This window comes from Mytilus edulis, chromosome 5 (assembly GCF_963676685.1).
Source record: "Mytilus edulis chromosome 5, xbMytEdul2.2, whole genome shotgun sequence".
Lineage (NCBI taxonomy): Eukaryota > Metazoa > Mollusca > Bivalvia > Mytilida > Mytilidae > Mytilus > Mytilus edulis.
This window is the reverse complement of record NC_092348.1, coordinates 59,023,323-59,042,769: the sequence shown is the minus strand read 5'-3', so window position 1 is coordinate 59,042,769 and position 19,447 is coordinate 59,023,323.

Below are 19,447 nucleotides of genomic sequence, written 5' to 3'. Positions count from 1 at the left end.
TAATGAACTATAAATAATAATGCTTTGCAAGAAGTTTCCCCTTGATATATGTACAAAATTATATCTCTATTATTCATTGCCTGTGCTGTTTTGATACTATTGCAGTTTGCACATTTCGGAATTGACAGGCCACAGGAGGGGTCATAAACCGTACACAAAAAGAAAAAATATTGATATAAGTACTTAATTTGCATCTTTGAACCCCCACCCCGGCTTGTTTTTTTAGGAGCCTGGGGTGTCTAAAAATGGTCGATTACAGACAGCCGAGTACGCATTTTACTTTCCAGGCGTGTTATTGTTGATTGTTAAAGTCCTGAAAACGGATAGATGGAAACAAAAATGTTTGATATATCTGGCTTTAGATTCATTTTTTTTAAAATATAAATTAAGGCTACATTTTAATATAATAATTCTATGAATTCACAATATAAAAAAATGCAGAAAAAAAATGAATGAAGTGAAATATCTTAGTAAGGAGTCATTACTACAGAGATGGTGTGTTTGACACACAAAACTTAAAAGCTTAGTGATATTACCAATATTAAAATAAAAGTGTATTTTAGTTGGGTATTTTTTCCATTTACTCATTTTCAATTATAACCAAGGCACATTTTATTTTTATTCATGAAAAATATTTATATATAGAAAAGAAGGACACATTGTTCACTTCCTCCCCCGTAATTCTTTATCAAAAATATTTATTTTGAAATAAAAAAGCTAAGAAATCTATATTTTATTAGTGTTCTCTAGGTTATCTCGTCTTAATTCTCTGACATATTCAGCCTGCCCTTTCATAAAATAGTGATTTTTTTTTTAGTGTTCTATCGAACTTTCGAAAATAAAAAACCTGATAACCGTTTAGACAAAAAAAAAATTGTTGGAAAAATCTTACAGCAAGTGATTCTTAATAGCTATAAGATACATTTTTCTTTTACAATACAACTTTTAAATCTTACGGGAAACTATTCCAAGCTTTCACTGTAACCTCGCTCTAACTTATCCCCATCCCTCCCCCACCACCCCCTCCCAAACCACACCAAACAAACAAACCCGCAATACTATTGTCATTCTTATAGTCAGCACTCAATTGTTCACAAACAAATGTGTTTTAAGCTGCTAAAGACATGATTCAAACGCTCAGAAAGTCCTGTGTTCTATATTTTTGCTCTCCATTTTTATGCAAAACCTTTCACATTTTTATTTTATGGGTTATTGTTGAAGGTTGTACGATGACGTATGGTTGTTAACACATACTTCCTTTGGTTTCTTATGGAAATTTTTCCATTGCCAACAAACATACCACATCATCTACTTTATATAAGTATTGTATAAATCACAACGTATTTTGGTGATCTTGCAAAATGATCGTAATCCCGAAAATCGTAAACATATTTTCTTATCTTAAAAGGGGGCAAGAAGGGTTCCATTAACAGGCCAATAAATAAGATTACAGTTAGTTTAAAAAAAAAATTAAAAAATAGGGGTATTTTTTTCTCTCATAATAACAGTAAACACATTCACAACAATGTCAATTTCAAGAAAGCAGACAACAGCTAATAAGTCAATAACAGTACAGTCTGAACTGTACAGCATCAATGATCTTGAATATATGCCACTTTTAACTAGCACAGAACCAGGACATAGGAGCACAGAACCAGGACCGTTTTTCTTTTCACCAGCACAGCGTCAGGACAATTCCGTTTAACGAACTTGCACGACTTTTGCAATATAATATTGTTGTAATATACTTTGCATGGTACTTACGACACATCAGAGAAAAATTAAGCAACAAAACAGTCGTTTTATTGCCGTTCTGATACAATGTAAACAAACCCACCAGCACAGAATCAGGACCCACCAGCACCCGTCAGGACCAAATCACCAGCACAGTACGTTCTCTCGCAGGACAACCATACCCACCGTGATAGTGGTCAAATCAATTATCTCTTAATCAATTTTCCCATGTATTCTTTGCTGTTTGTGCTTTTAATCCTATCATTTTGATATTTTCACCTTATTAACATTAAAAATATGTAACAATGAAACGCTACATTACTACAAATGTATCCTAAAAATAAATTCTGATGCGTTTAGAAGAAATGGCAATGTAAATTTCATCTGACAAATACATGTATACTATAGGTGTATTTTATTTTCATAGATACATTTATATGCTTTTATGACAGATAAACATGTTTGATAAATAAAAATATGATATGAAAAGGGTGTGGTACATGCTAGATCCAAATTCTCCTGGAAATAGTATTGTACATCATATATCATTATATAAACCGTAGTCCAAATAATTATGATATCTTGGAAGGCTATTTTAAATTTTGCTTTCACGCCTTTGGTCAATGAAAGGCGCCAAAGAAAAAAATACAATAGCCTTTCAAGAGGTCATAATTATTAGGACTAATATACACGGGCAAACCTACAAAAATGTAGTTTTTAATCAGGAATATGTTAGGGCTAAGCTTTTAGATACCCTTCTCTTGGTTACGGCTGCATATATATACACATTGACCTATATAGTCCGGCGGCTACAAAAGAGGGACGAAAGATACCAAAGGGACAGTCAAACTCATAATCTAAAACAAACTGACAACGCCATGGCTAAAAATGAAAAAAAGACAAACAAACAACAGCACACACGACACAACATAGAAAACTAAAGAATAAACAACACGAACCCCACCAAAAAACTAGGGGTGATCTCAGGTGCTCCGGAAGGGTAAGCAGATCCTGCTCCACATGCGGTACCCGTCGTGTTACTTATGTGATAACAAATCCGGTAAATAGTCTAATTCGGTAGGTCGCATTCAGGAAAGGGAAGGGGATTGTAGTTACGACGTAAGGAACATATCCGATATCATTTGTGATACGGTTATTCCATAACGGTCAACCAACTCGTGATGGCGTCCGTAAAATTTACGAAGGGATGATTTCAACTTCACCATTTGGAACTCTTGGTTTAATAGCTTCCTTGTGAGCAGCAACCCTCTATCAAGAAAATCATGATAGGAAATGCAAGCACGGGAATATCGTATCAATTGGGAGATATATACCCCGTATGCAGGTGCTGCTGGAATGTTGCTACTTAGAAATGGAAAGTTCACAATTGGAAAGCTGAAATCATCTCTTTTGTCGTAAAGTTTTGTTTTCAACCGACCCTCATTGTCAATTTCTAGATGTAAGTCAAGGATATTTCAGACGAATTGTGCACAATCTGCTACAAGCATGAAATTTGGCATAAACCTATTACTCTTGTATTTCAGATAGGGAGGCATTTGAAAAAAATGTCTCACTTCCGGTAAAATTCAAAATGGCGGACATCATACTTAAATTAGCCCAATATCGAAGGCTGGCATGTGAATAGGTGTTATTATCATGCTACTATCATAATTTTTGGTCCAAACCTTTTATTTTTACTACTTTTGGATATATTATATAGATTAGGGGTCTTATCAACCCCTACTTTCGGAAAAATCCAATATGGCGGACATTGTACTAAAATAAGCTTATATTTTTAGGGAGGGTAATTGAAATGTGTTTTAACGTATTGCTACTATCATAACATTGTACAGGAACCTTTCTTTTGTGCTTTCATGGATACAATTTATAAGACACATGTCTTTAAAACCCTTACTTCCGGTAACACCAAAATGGCGGACATAGAAATATCAATTTATTATTTAAATATTCAACTTTTTTCAAATTGTTCTTTGTGCTGGTCATTCAACTTATTGCTTTAAGTTATCCCCGAAACCACTAATTATAACCTGTTGTAAATGTTTAAATACAAAGGAGTAGGTCCGGTAAGGACCGATTTTGGCCTCAAATTTCAGGTTCATCTAACGAAAGATTTTGACCACTTTTTAAACACTTAAGTGTCTATTTCATTTGAATCAATTAGTTTATGTGAAAGATTTTAACTGATTTAGTCATAAAAAACGATCCGATTCGAGCTCAAATATGAAAAATCTACCAAATATGCCAAAAAATGTCACTTTTCAGATGGTTTTTGTTAAAAATGACAGTGGCCACATCCGTGTTCATCCTAAACCTTTATATATGTTATGTATTATTATAAAATACAACTTACATTTCAAAATTAAGGATGAACATGAATGCGGCCACTTTCGTTTTACACGAAAACCATCTAAAATTTAACTAAAATGATAGAATTGTGAAGATTTCAGTCATTTAGCATGACTTAATGGTGCTAGTTCCCAATACATGTGCATTGTGTTGTCAAAAACAGCCCATATTTATGTAGCAGAAGCATTCTACTGTCCAATAAATAACTGAAAGTTTACATTTTGACAATTTTGTTAAACTGCTATATTTTGGGGCCAAAATGGGGTCTTACTGGACCTACTCCTTTGACATTTCCGGTAAAAAATATGGCGTAAATTTCAAAGATGAGTCCTTAATCCATTTCTTTGATATATAGTTTTGGATAGATTGTTTAAAACAAAATAAAATCACTATAATACTTCAACATTTATAAAATGACTACTATTTGTCCCAAAATACATGTTTATTCACGGTCACCCCAACATGCCCACAAAGCGGTGCACGAGAGATCCGATTTTCCACATTAACCTCGACCACGGCATCCTTTATTACATCCACAATGTACAAGCTTCTGACAAAATTTTGACAAAGTTTTTTAAAAAGGGATCCTCTTTGTCCCTTCGCCATCCATTAGCGCGTAGACTGGGTAGCATAAGAGCCAATCCCAAGCTCGTCCCCCGCCTTAGTTTATTGCACGTTTTACATGCTGGAAAAGACTATACCAAGTTGAGGGAATAGCCTCAATTAGCCCTCCACATTTTGCAAATAGTTAGTTTCTTGCTTCGATAACCATGTTAGATCCATCTGATAAGTTTTTGCGATCCTACAGTAAAACCCCGGTGATTTAGGCTGATCAATCATCATTCTATATGTTAAAGTCACATTTTCAAATGCCATCAATGTCTCCCACGCAGTCTTTTTTTTTCCTTTTCAAGCAAACAGAGAATCGTATCACCACCGGTAAAGGCATGGATCACAATAAGTGTGTGAGATCACTCATTGCCTAGTGCATTTGAAAAGCCATATAGATATTAATCCACAGTTAATTGCCCTCTTAAACCCAATCCATTGTTCGTCTACCCCCATGTCACAGAATAGAGAAACAGTAATGACAGCATCATCAGTAACGACTGTTCGAGTCATGACTCAGTTAAGTCTATGCTTCACAGCATCAGACACATGCATCATGATTCTTGTGTCAGCTTCTTAATGTGAAAATGATGCTAAACTTGAAATACATCACGTTGTGGATAACACTGAACATAAATAAAAATTAATAAAATACCTTGAAACTTGAAAGAGTGGATGAAGTCTTGGATGAGTATGATAGTTGTAGCAACAAATGCTCAGGATGTTCAGTGCTATCCACCACATGATGATGTTTCAAGTTTATCACCATGTTAACATGAAGAGACTGACAATAGAATCAAGTAAGATGTCTCTGATGCAGGGAAACACAGACTTAACTGAGTCATGACTCGAACAGTCTTTGCTGATGTCATTGCTGTTTCGCTATACTGTGACATAGGGACAGACGAACTTTGGTTTGCATTCGCAAGTGGGAAAAGCTTTAGATATATATCTATCCATGACCTTACAAATGCACTAGGCATTGAGAGATTACACGTTTGCCGGAAAAGGAACTGCGTTGGTCATATGGATGGCGTTTGGAGATGTGACTTTAGCGTTTAAAATTATGATTGATCAGCTAACAACATCAGCTATGGATTTGGTAATGTCAGTGATAAAACGGTACGTGGTTTTGTTGTAAGATCGAAAAAACTTATCAGATGGGATTAACAAAGCAAGAAAACATGTGTTTTTTGGAAGAGAAAAGACTTATTGAGGCTATTCCCACGACTCGGTCTAGTCCAGACGCTTATGAATGGCGAAGGAAAAAATACGATCCATGGTAACCCTTTTGGACAACTTTTCATCTTATCAGGAGCTTGTACATTATGGATGTAAGAAACAATATCAGAGTCTTTGTAAATCTGGACAATCAGCTCTCCGATTGTGAATAAACATGTATTTGCGGCCTAACGAGTATGCTGATTGGGTATTATGTCCTTACCTTATTAAAATACCTTGAAACTGTAACACGAGTGGATGAAGTCTTGGATGCGTATGGTAGTTGTAGCAACAAATGCTCAGGATACTTTATCTCATCCACCACATGATGTATTTCAAGTTTAGCACTAAGTTCACATTAAGATGCAGACACTAGAATCATGGTGCATGTTTCTGATGCAGTGAAACACGAACTTAAACGAGTCATGATTCGAACAGTCGTTACTGATGATGCTGTCATTACTTTTTTGCTATTCCGTGACATAGGGGTAGACGAACTATGGATAGTGTTTGGGAGGGCAAAGAACTTTGGATTAATATCTATCAATGGCCTTTCAAATGCATTAGGCAATGAGTGATCACACACACTTATTGTGACCCATGCCTTTACCGGTTGTGGTACGGTTCTCTCTTTGCTTGTAAAAGGGCAAAAACGAAGGCTAATTGAGGCTATTCCCTCAAATGAGTCTAGTCATTCCAGCATGTAAAACGTACAACATACTAAGGCGGACGTTTCAGGGGACGAGCCTGGAATTGGCTCTTATGGTACCAAGTCGATGCGCTAATAGATGGCGAAGGGACAAAGAGGATTCCTTTTAAAAAAACTCTGAGGCCTCATCATTTTGTCAGAAGCTTGTACATTGTGGATGAAAGAAAGGATGCCGCGGTCGTTGTTAATGTGGAAAATCGGGTCTCCCGTGCACTGCCGTGTGTGCATGTGGGGTGACCCTGAATAAACATGTATTTTTGGCCAAATAGTAGTAATTTTAAAAATGTTTTAGTACCTAAGTGATTTTATATTGTTTTAATCGGTCTATCCAAAACTCTATATGGAAGATATGGATTGAGGACTCATCTTTGAAATTTACGCCATATTGTTTTTTTTTATTACCAGAAGTGTTAAGTTTTTATTTGACCCTTTACAACAGAATATAATTAGTGGTTTTAGAGATAATCTAAAGCCAAAAATGTAACGACCAGCACATTTAGAAAAAAATTGAATTTTAAAATAAGAAACTAATATTTCTATGTCCGTCATTTTGGATATTACCGGTAGTAAGGGTTTTAGAGACATATGTCTTATACATTGTATCCATAAGAAGCACCAAAGAAAGGTTCCTGCACAATGTTATGATAGTAGCAATACGTTAAAACACATTTCAATTACCCTCCCTAAAAAATAAGCTTATTTTAGTACAATGTCCGCCATGTTGGATTTTACAGGAAGTAGGATTTTTAAAGACCACTTATCTATATAATATATCTAACAGTAGTAAAAATCAAAGGTTTGGACCAAAAATTATGATAGTAGCATGATAATAACACCTATTCACATGCTAGCCTTCCATATTGGGCTGATTTAAGTATGATGTCCGCCATTTAGAATTTTACCGGAAGTGAGACATTTTTTTCAAATGCCTCCCTATCTGAAATACAAGAGTAATAGTTGAGGAAGGTTTATGCCAAATTTCATGCTTGTAGCAGGATGTGCACAATTTTTTACCAAGCCGCCGTACTAATAATGGTTTACTTTTTTTAAATTGTTATTTGGATGGAAGGTTGTCTCATTGGCACTCGCACCACATCTTCCTATATCTATGTATTCCTAACTAAATTCCAGGATTATTTTGGGCATATTTAGACAGAAACATAAATTCCAGAAATAAAAGCTGATGTCTTCCATATGTTTTGGTTCTAACCGTTACACTCAAATTTCCAGACATATTGACAACATCATGAAAAAAAATTCCAGTATTTCTAAGTAGTGTAATGATTGTTAATTCTGGAATTTCGGAAGATTTTGACAATGGCGAAAAACTATTTCCACAGATGTTTTTTTGACAACTGATGTCTTCCATAGGGTGGATGGTTTATTTTTGGAATATCACTGTAAAAAAATGTCTTTTATATCTTCGTATGTTTACATTAGAATAAAAAACAGAATTATATATAAAATGTCTTTTTTATGCTTCAATTGTACTACGAATGTGGCAGAAAGAGGTAATTTTATATCTTTCTTGAATAATGGTTTCTCTATAATAATACAATCACTAATATGTCAATAACCAATCACTAATCCATCAGTAATCGGTCTTAAATCGATCAGTAATCTAATTGATCACTAATCGATCAAACTCTTGATAGAGTTCGATCGTTTACTGATCGATGACTTCAACTCATCAATCGAGTACTGATCAAATATGATCGATTAGTGTTTGATTACCAATCTGATCGATTAGTTAAGTCTGGTTCTGTGAATGTTGCGATTGTAAGTAATTGTTAAGGTTAAAACTAACGGTGCCATTGGGATGAACATAAAACTTTTAAATAAACATACTATAATAATGAGTTATAAACTGTTTCAAATAACAGAATCTCCACAGACTTTTATTATGTGAAAATAAGGATTTTATCCTGTAAAAAAGCTGCTTCATAAAGAGCTTTTTTTGTGGTTTTAGCATGAATATTTGCATTACAGCATTGGATTTGTCCAAAACTAGAAATCGTGGATTACTAGCAAAAACCTTTTTTCTCATACCTGAAATTTGTTTTACATAATGAGCCAATATTTGGACTTCAAGTAGGAAGTTGTATGACTTTTTCATTATTAATTGCATTGGTATACCATGAACAGCAAATAAAGAAAATCAAGGTTAGTTCTCTTTATAAATACCTTGTTATCACATAATTTTCCAAACCAATCTTATTTCAAAACTTCAGTAACAGTTCAATGCTTTGAAATGTTTGTATTACACGATAAGAAACACTATATATATAGCCACATTCAAAATCTATGATTACAAAATGAAACCCCAAAAAAATTAATGACATTGACTTCAAGGAAAGAACAAGCCCTATGTCTCAGAACATTTTTTACATGCCATAACAGGGTGCATATTTTGTTATTGAAATTTTTTATCAGACTTGTCATCCATATGTTAAACAGTGATTGTATAGTAGGAGAAATATGAAATACATTTACATTACATTTATATTTTATGACTTATAGCGATATAAGAGTAGACGTACATATTTGACACATAATATTAAGCGTTACTGTACTTTGAACATGGTCAGACCAAAATTTCTAACGCTAGAAGTTTTTTCAATGGAATGCTATATGTTTCTGAAGGACTAACATTAACGGTTTAATTGTACTGCACAAAATTTGATAATTAAGTTATTTTCAGTGATGCTCGAGGTAAAAGTATTTTAAAACCCAAAAGCTAATACAAACGTTGGGGTACTGATAAACCCCCCAAAAAGGACAAACACTGTAACAATGGAAATTGTATGTGCCCAACACATACAAAGAATCGGAACTATGAATGAAGAAGATACGTTATGGATTCAAAAAGAAGTATACATAGCAGGGATGAAAATTTCGAGAGTGGAATAAAAGTATCTTACTCTTTTGAATAAACCAATGTTTTAGAAGTCAACCGATGTAATGCTCATATGTCGGTAATCAATCTAAGATATTAAAACCAGGCGAAAATAATTAAGGGGATCGCTAGATTTTTCAAAGGATTACGAAATTTTTCTTCTATAGAATAATCGTCTCTTGTTATGAATGCATCAGACAATATGCAAATCTAGGCTCTGTCAAAACATAACGATAAAGAATAGATTCATTTGGTTGGCCCTGTGGAGACACACACATATCGCGGGCAATCGTATAGATGAAATGTGTTTTGTCGATTTCAGTCCTATTGTTTTATAAGCCTTGTATCTTTTATGTGTCTTTACAATTAATGGATCAATGTCACTGCTGGTAAATGTTTCGTCTCCGAGGATATCACCAGCCCAGTAGCCAACTCTTGTGTTGACTAGAGATGTCATTGATATGATATTTGCTTTGGAATTTTTTTGTATTAAATATTGAATTATTGGAAACACTAAGATTTATCTACCCAATGATTTGGCCGTATTCGACACAAATATGAGGAATCTGGATAACCCTGCCGACCTTAGAAGTTTGTTTTTTTTTTTCGTTATAAGCACACACTTTCAATATAATAATATAATGTGAACTTGCACTTATGAATTCAAAGCCTGCTAGTATGAGTGCACAATAAGTCGGGCATTTAAAACAAAACAATTTTGGTCTAGCTGTCATGTTAGTGACCATTAAACATTTTAAGGACCTAAAACAAGAAATTTGTGTCTGGAATTTCCATTGTTATGCAGAAAAAGTATAATCAAGGAGGAGTTATTACAGTAGTTGATCTTTAAATTTAGGATGAGGAATTGAGGTGGCAAGTGAAAACAATGTTTTCATTGTCATTGCAATATTGTAATGATAGTAATATATTTGGAGATTATAATGTTTATTGTTCATTGCTGGGTTTATATACCCAATCACAAAGCTTGGGGAACATCTTTTATTGTACGAAGAAAAATGTTACCATAGTAAGTATTTTATATTCTTTATAAAGCACAAAGGTGTCAGTATTCACCTCAGAAACTTACAAAACCTTTGAATAGACTTATTAAGAAGGGATATAATTACGATACTGTTGTCAAGTCATTAAAGATTGCATATTTTGGCGTTAATATTGAGTCACTGATAAGGTCTTTGCATCGGAACTAAACACATTATTTCTTAAAAACAGTTGTTGGCATGACACGGGTTATGTTCTTCTCATATATGTTATGATGGTATGATACTAAACCCCTAACGGGAAGGATTGTGCCTGATGTTCATATGATGAAATCATAATCTTTCAGTCAGTTTAATTGAAGTCTGGAGCTGGTTACATCTTCTGACATCAGACTCGGATTTCTCTTGAACTGAATTTTAATGTGCGTATTGTTATGCGTTTACTTTACTACATTGGTTAGAGGTATAGGGGGAGGGTTGAGATCTCACAAACATGTTTAACCCCGCCGCATTTTTGCGCCTGTCCCAAGTCAGGAGCCTCTGGCCTTTGTTAGTCTTGTATTATTTTAATTTTAGTTTCTTGTGTACAATTTGGAAATAAGTATGGCGTTCATTATCACTGGACTAGTATATATTTGTTTAGGGGCCAGCTGAAGGACGCCTCCGGGTGCGGGAATTTCTCGCTACATTGGAGACCTGTTGGTGACCCTTTGCTGTTGTTTTTTATTTGGTCGGGTTGTTGTCTCTTTGACACATTCCCCATTTCCATTCTCAATTTTAGTGTGTATAAACTCATCATAGATACCAGGATTGAAACGTTGTATTTGCACCAGTAGCGCTTCACGTATACAAAAGACTCATCAGTGACGCTCGAATAAAAAAACCTTAAAAATGCCAAATAAAGTATGAAGTTGAAGAGCATTAAGAACCAAAAATTTCCTAAACGCTTTGCCAAATACAGCTACGGTAATCAATTCCTGAGGTAGAAAAGCCTTAGTATTTCAAAAGTTTTGTAAACAGTTAATTTATAAATATGACCATATCAATGATAATACATGGCAACACAGAAGTACTGGCTGGTGATACCCTCGTTAAAGGGATATTTTTAGATCAGCTAGTCGAACCTGCTATCGTTTTATATGGACTTCCGTGAAGTTTGATATTCAAAATCCTTTGAATATCGATTGAGACTATTTTTACCGAAGTAGAAAATAATCTGACTGACCGATAAAAAACACATACTTTTCTATTGCCCCTTTGAATATCTTCTCTCCCCTTATCACTACATTAAAATGTTACGTATTGACCCTACTTGAATAAATAAAAAAAAACCAGAAAATGTATAGAAGCCTGATATAGAAGATGGATTTATTTCCATTTATTCATCTTTTATTATAACAGGTAAAACATGCATCTTTGGTGTCCTTTTGAAGCTTAGATATACCAAAAGGCAATAAATTTAACCTGCGGTTTTCTTGGTTTTAAGTTTTTAAATTCATACAGTGTTTTGAATAATTGTTGAAAAATCAATCATGGATCTATTATAAACTTTATGACGATAAAAATTAACACCAGACACAAGTTGGTTCCTTTTTCCTTTTTCCTTTTTCGATATTCAAATTTTGAAAATTTTACAAGTCCAAATTGAATTTTTTTTTTCCTTCAAAATTTTTTTTCCTCAAAATTTTTTTTTCCTCAAAATTTTTTTTCCTCAAATTTTTTTTTTCCTCAAATTTTTTTTCCTCAAAATTTTTTTTCCTCAATTTTTTTTTCCTCAAAATTTTTTTTTCCTCAAAATTTTTTTTCCTCAAATTTTTTTTTCAATTTTTTTTTTCCTCAAAATATTTTTCCTCAAAAAGTTTTTCTTCAAATTTTTTTGTCATTTCCTTATTCGTTTTCTTTTACCTTTTTCGATTATCATCCTTATTTGATTTCCATTTCCTTATTCGATTTTCATTTCCTTATTCGATTTTCATTTCCTTATTCGATTTTCTTTTCCTTATTCGGTTTCTTCTTCCTTTTTCAATATTCATTTCCTTTTTCGGTTTCTACTTCCTTATTCGGTTTCTATTTCCTTATTGGATTTTCATTTCCTTATTCGATTTCCATTTCCTTATTCAATTTTCATTTCCTTATTCGGTTTCTTTTTCCTTTTTCAATATTCATTTCCTTATTCAGTTTCTATTTCCTTATTGGATTTTCATTTCCTTATTCGATTTCCATTTCCTTATTCGAATTTCATTTCCTAATTCGGTTTCTTTTTCCTTTTTCAATATTCATTTCCTTTTTCGGTTTCTAGTTCCTTATTCAGTTTCTGTTTCCTTATTGGATTTTCATTTCCTTATTCAATTTGCATTTCCTTATTCGGTTTCTTTTTCCTTATTCAGTTTCTTTTTCCTTTTTCAATATTCATTTTCTTTTTCTGTTTCGGTTTCCTTATTCGGTTTCTATTTCCTTATTCGGTTTCTATTTCCTTATTTGGTTTCTATTTTATTATTGGATTTTCTTTTCCTTATTCGATTTTCATTTCCTTATACGATTTTCATTTCCTTATTCGGTTTCTTTTTCCTTTTCCAATATTCATTTCCTTTTTCGGTTTCTAGTTCCTTATTCGGTTTCTATTTCCTTATTGGATTTTCATTTCCTTATTCAATTTCCATTTCCTTATTCGGTTTCTTTTTCCTTATTCAGTTTCTTTTTCCTTATTCGGTTTCTTTTTCTTTTTTCAATATTCATTTCCTTTTTCGGTTTCTAGTTCCTTATTCGGTTTCTATTTCTTTTTCGATTTTCATTTCAATATTCAAATTTTGAAAAATATTACAAGTCCAAACTGAATTTTTTTTTTCCTTCAAAATTTTTTTTCCTCAAAATTTTTTTTTCCTCAAAATTTTTTTTCCTCAAATTTTTTTTTTCCTCAAAATTTTTTTTCCTCAAAATTTTCTTTCCTCAATTTTTTTTTCCTCAAAATTTTTTTTTCCTCAAAATTTTTTTTCCTCAAATTTTTTTTTCAATTTTTTTTTTCCTCAAAATATTTTTCCTCAAAAAGTTTTTCTTCAAATTTTTTTGTCATTTCCTTATTCGTTTTCTTTTACCTTTTTCGATTATCATCCTTATTTGATTTCCATTTCCTTATTCGATTTTCATTTCCTTATTCGATTTTCATTTCCTTATTCGATTTTCTTTTCCTTATTCGGTTTCTTCTTCCTTTTTCAATATTCATTTCCTTTTTCGGTTTCTACTTCCTTATTCGGTTTCTATTTCCTTATTGGATTTTCATTTCCTTATTCGATTTCCATTTCCTTATTCAATTTTCATTTCCTTATTCGGTTTCTTTTTCCTTTTTCAATATTCATTTCCTTATTTGGTTTCTATTTCCTTATTCAGTTTCTATTTCCTTATTGGATTTTCATTTCCTTATTCGATTTCCATTTCCTTATTCGAATTTCATTTCCTAATTCGGTTTCTTTTTCCTTTTTCCATATTCATTTCCTTTTTCGGTTTCTAGTTCCTTATTCAGTTTCTGTTTCCTTATTGGATTTTCATTTCCTTATTCAATTTGCATATCCTTATTCGGTTTCTTTTTCCTTATTCAGTTTCTTTTTCCTTTTTCAATATTCATTTCCTTTTTCGGTTTCTGTTTCCTTATTCGGTTTCTATTTCCTTATTCGGTTTCTATTTCTTATTTGGTTTCTATTTTATTATTGGATTTTCGTTTCCTTATTCGATTTTCATTTCCTTATACGATTTTCATTTCCTTATTCGGTTTCTTTTTCCTTTTCCAATATTCATTTCCTTTTTCGGTTTCTATTTCCTTTTTCGATTATCATTTCATTATTCAGTTTCCAGTTCCTTTTTCGATATTCAAATTTTGAAAAATTTTACAAGTCCAAACTGATTTTTTTTTCTCCTTCAAATTTTTTTTCCTCAAATTTTTTTTTTCCTCAAATTTTTTTTTTCCTCAATTTTTTTTCCCTCAAAATATTTTTTTCCTCAAAAAGTTTTTTTCGTTTCCTTTTTCGATTATTTATAGTATAACTAATCGCCGTATTTGTATATCATAAATAAGACAACGCGTGACCGAACGTCGCATGGATTAAACGAGTGCGCAGCACGAGTTTAATCCATAGCGGCGTTCGGTCACAAGTTGTCTTATTTTTGATATTCAAATACGGTGATTAGTTATACTTTTTATTACATTGGCTAATGGCTTTTTTTTTAAGAAATTAATGTTAGAAATGTAAGGAACTATATTTTTTTCCTACGCATTCACAATTTGTTTTGATCCGACGTTATCGACGTCTTGACAACGCCTATTATCGGTCGTCCCACTGTCTATATCACTCTATTCAGCTCTTAATATTATACAAATATAGCCTTTGTATGAGGTCGATACAAGGATATATTGACCTGAAAGAAGTATATTGACTGAGAACGAAGTCCGAGGTCGATATACTTCTTTGGGTCGATATATCCTGTATTGACCTCATACAAAGGCTATATTTGCTATATTATTAATTTCCGACCATATTTGTGTCAAAATCGTCATTTGATTTTGTTGGAATTTTATAGATATCATATTGTCTCCTTAACAATACAAAATATTAGTTGTTATTTCAATTGCTTTTTTGTTTGTTTGTTTGTCATCTTAAGTATTTGAAGATTTTTTCCGTCAAATAATCGATCACAGATATGATCTGTTTCAAAACGTTAAGATCGTTTAACAATATCCTGAAATTCAATACATGACGTCACAAAGTTTATCGGTTTTTATATTTTCTAAAAATAACCGTGCAATATGCTTTTTGCCGTACAATATGCTTTTTGCTATCCGCCGTTTTCTCTCTACCTTCGAAAATATAGTTTAACATGTGACTATCCCTCAACGAATCAAATTTGTTAAAATATACAAATTAATAATATTATTCCGTATCATGTCTTTGTGACGTCAAATACGTTGACCCGGCCTTAATAACTTTGACCCTGACATATCAGCGACGTCATAATGTTTAAACGACGTTAATAACTTTGACCCGAACTTATCAAGTAATCTTTTGTGTGCTGGTGAAACAAAGAAAACACTTCCGAAACACGCAAATATAGCCCGATAAATCGATTATCAGATTATCTGCATATTGATATTGTAAAATATCAGCTGCTTGACATTATATGAAGGCTTGTTGATCTCGTTCGCTACGCTCACTCGACAAAAAGCTTCATATTATGTCTCGCAGCTGATATTTTACGATATGAACATGCAGATAACCTGATAATCGGTACTTATTGTATGACGTCAGAGAGTGAAATAACCACGTTTATTTCACATGTGAAATTATCGGTTTTTATTTAACTGGGAAATCAATGTAATTCATTGCAACCAATGTAATAACATTTCTTATTCGGTTTCTTTTTCCTTATTCGATTTTCATTTCCTTATTCGGTAACTTTTTACTTATTCGGTTTCTATTTCCTTATTTGGTGTCTATTTCCTTATTCAATTTTCATTTCCTTAATTCGGTTTCTATTTCCTAATTCAAGTTTCATTTCCTTATTCGGTAACTTTTTCCTTATTCGATTTTCATTCCTTGTTCGGTTTCTATTTCCTTATTGGGTTTTTATTTCATTGTTATAATATTAGATTTCCATTTCCTTATTGGGTTTCTATTTCTTTATTCAGTTTGTATTTTCTTATTCAATTTTCATTTCCTTATTACTCTTTATCGTTAAAAAAGGGTTCACCAATTCAGAAAAAAATGAGATCTTTCTAGTATACAATGAAAAACGAACTGGAAAGTCTATATGAGACTTCAAAATGTTGTAACAGTGGCGGATCCAGAAGGGGGTTCCGGGGGCTGGAACCTCCCTTTTTCGGCCGATCAATGCATTTGAATAGGGACATATAGTTGGAACCCACTCCCTTTTTAAAATGGCTGGATCTGCCCCTGTATAAGATGTGCATTTATAAGCTGTTTCGTAAGAACAAATGTCCCTACGTAACAATACATGATAGATTATGAAATGCCAGCGTATTCCCGATTTTGATATTACATGCCCCGTTTTTTACTCCTTTTACAGAAGCGACAAATGACAACCTAAGTAGCCAGGTCAATAATTTTCTATATATAGATCGGAATTCCTTCTAGTTATTTAAAAGACTCTGATTAATATCGGTTAGGGAAATTTTTTCCGGAACTTTATATAAATAAAAAAGAATAGGATATAGATAGCAATTATCGTTACTAAGTGATGAAAACATCGGGTTATTCAATGAAATATGACTTATAGTGGAGGGGGCATTAAGTTTTTCCAGCTTTGTCTGTGTGTATGTCCGTACGTCAAGAAATTAGTTTTTGTTCTTTTATCTTGAGTTTGCCTCAACTTGACAAAATGTTAAGAAACTTATACACAATCCGTATTACAACAAAATGCATATCACATTTGAATTTTGGTGGCGTCATTTATACCATTCTAGGGTTATGCGCCTTAACAAATTAAAAAAAAAAATACTGATTTTTGTGTTCCGTTTTCTTTCATAAGTTTGCCCGACATCAAAATCAAGACATATACACAATACATTTGCAGTAAAGAAACATCGTCTTTATTGCTGTTCTCTTGACAAATACATTGAGATCTTTTACACAGAGAAATCATTCTCGTTTCAATGAAAGTTGAAAGACAGTCCCTAGCACCGGTTTGAGCAGAATTGTTTGCTAAAGTCAATATCGTCACAGTTGTATGTGGCATAGAAGACACACATATGCGAGACAATATGAACAATTTAATATGAACAGCTGGCAAAGCTACTTGGCAAAATCTGTCATGGATTGCCCGACTATTTCACTTATACATTAGTATAAAACGAGACACATTTAAAGTGAAATACAGGGTAAGTTACTAGAGGTTGTATGTATATATATTATAATCCCTCAAAAATGAAGTTTTAGGTGGTATGTACATATGATTAACTAAGAGTGTTCCGTCCTGCCTGTCGGTTTGTCCATAGATCTGGGAAGTACTAGAACACTACATTATGTAGGTGGTCTTTTTAACGGGCACAGAAAAAAATCCATGATACTTGTCATTTTTACCGCGCTGAAGTACGTCCATTATTCATTATTCAAAATTCAATAATGAATAATGAACTAGTTCACTATTCACTATTCAATGTTAAGTAATGAATGATGAAATAGTTTAGGTTTCATTATTCAAGTTGGAGCGGTGAATAGTGAAATAAAAATAACTGACACTGTAGCTAAATTCCGTATTTTTAAATTCGTCATTTAAGGGTTATCAAACGATCAATCAAATTATTATAAAAAACACTCTGTAAATCTTTAATTTCATTTATTTATTTAGTTTCGGAGGATATAAACTTATGGCTTTTTCTTAACTATTTTTAAAAGAAATTCCATGTATGGACAACCTGAATACCAAAACATATATATATATATATATCAAAATTAAAATACTCTACGTTGTCTTTTTTTATTTTCTCTGGACCTTTGCTATTCTTCATCCTCTGATTAAAGATATATAACAAGTTGATTGTGCAGCAATGACCATTAGAGGGGTCACGGAGGACCTAAATGACAAAACACGCGTGAAAATTAAGGAATAGCCAATTTTGAATAATGAAATGGATATTTTGAATAATTGAATGGACTGCTGTTATCCTTCAGCCCCGAATAATAGATAAACCTTATAACTCATTCGTAAGCTTATTTAGAGAGGAGCAAAAGGTATATAGTCAATATGTTCCGCAACGCATATAAGAGGAGTACCGACGGACTTAATATCGAAATACGCGTGAACATTGAGAAATAGCTTATTTTGTATAATGGAACGGACTGCTGCAACCCGTCAGCTCCTAATTACGATAAAAATTATACACCAATAAAAAGCTTATTGATAGAGAAATACACTGATAATAAACAATATGTGCGGCAATAACCATTAGAGGGGTTACGGAGGACCTAAATGCCAAAACACACGTGAAAATTAGGAAATAGTCAATTTTGAATAATGAAATGGATATTTTGAATAATTGAATGGACTGCTGTGACCCTTCAGCCCGTATTTACAGATAAACTTTATACCTCATTCGAAAGCGTATTAACAGAGGAACAAAAGGTATATAATCAATATATTTCGCAACGTTCATAACAAACGACATTGTGTGTACTCGATTATGCTTTCAAACAACCGTTGCAAGTAGTAACTGTTGCAACGAACGGTTTGTGATTAAGATTTATTTCCCTTGAAATTGCACAGACATAAACAAGCTAAAAATAAAATATTTTCATATTTTTTTCAAATAATCGCCTGTTATACAGATACAACAGTTTAAATTGAATAAGTTGGCAATTTTTTGGGGTAGGCTTTCAAAACCATGATAGAATAAGAGCTATTTTAACATATAAAATCGGCCTTATTGAAAATGTATATTATGATAAACATAAATACAAAACCTTTTTTAATACAAATGTGTAACAAGGACTGTGAAGGTCTTTTAAATTCACAATTCTAATACAACAATTGGATGTTTTAATAGCCAGTCAAGGTCGTTAAAAACTTCTAGTTGTTGTATTACAACCGTGAAACAAGGACTGTGAAGGTCTATTAAATTAACCAATTGTGAGTTTCATCTTAAACATAGTACAACATATGCGTACTGCATACGCGAAAGCTGAAACTAAACAAATACATATTTAAGATGTATTAAGTCCGATGCCTCGTGTTAAGAGAAAGTCATGCTCTTTGTACGTTAAGAACCCTTACAACAACTCTTTGAGGGGTTCGTAGGTTACCTGATGCAAGGCAAAATTCATGTCCCTATCCAATATACCCTCATCTTCCTGTGGCAGTCAAAATTTCCCTGATCATCATCCCGGATGGCCTCAATTTATTACGAGACCT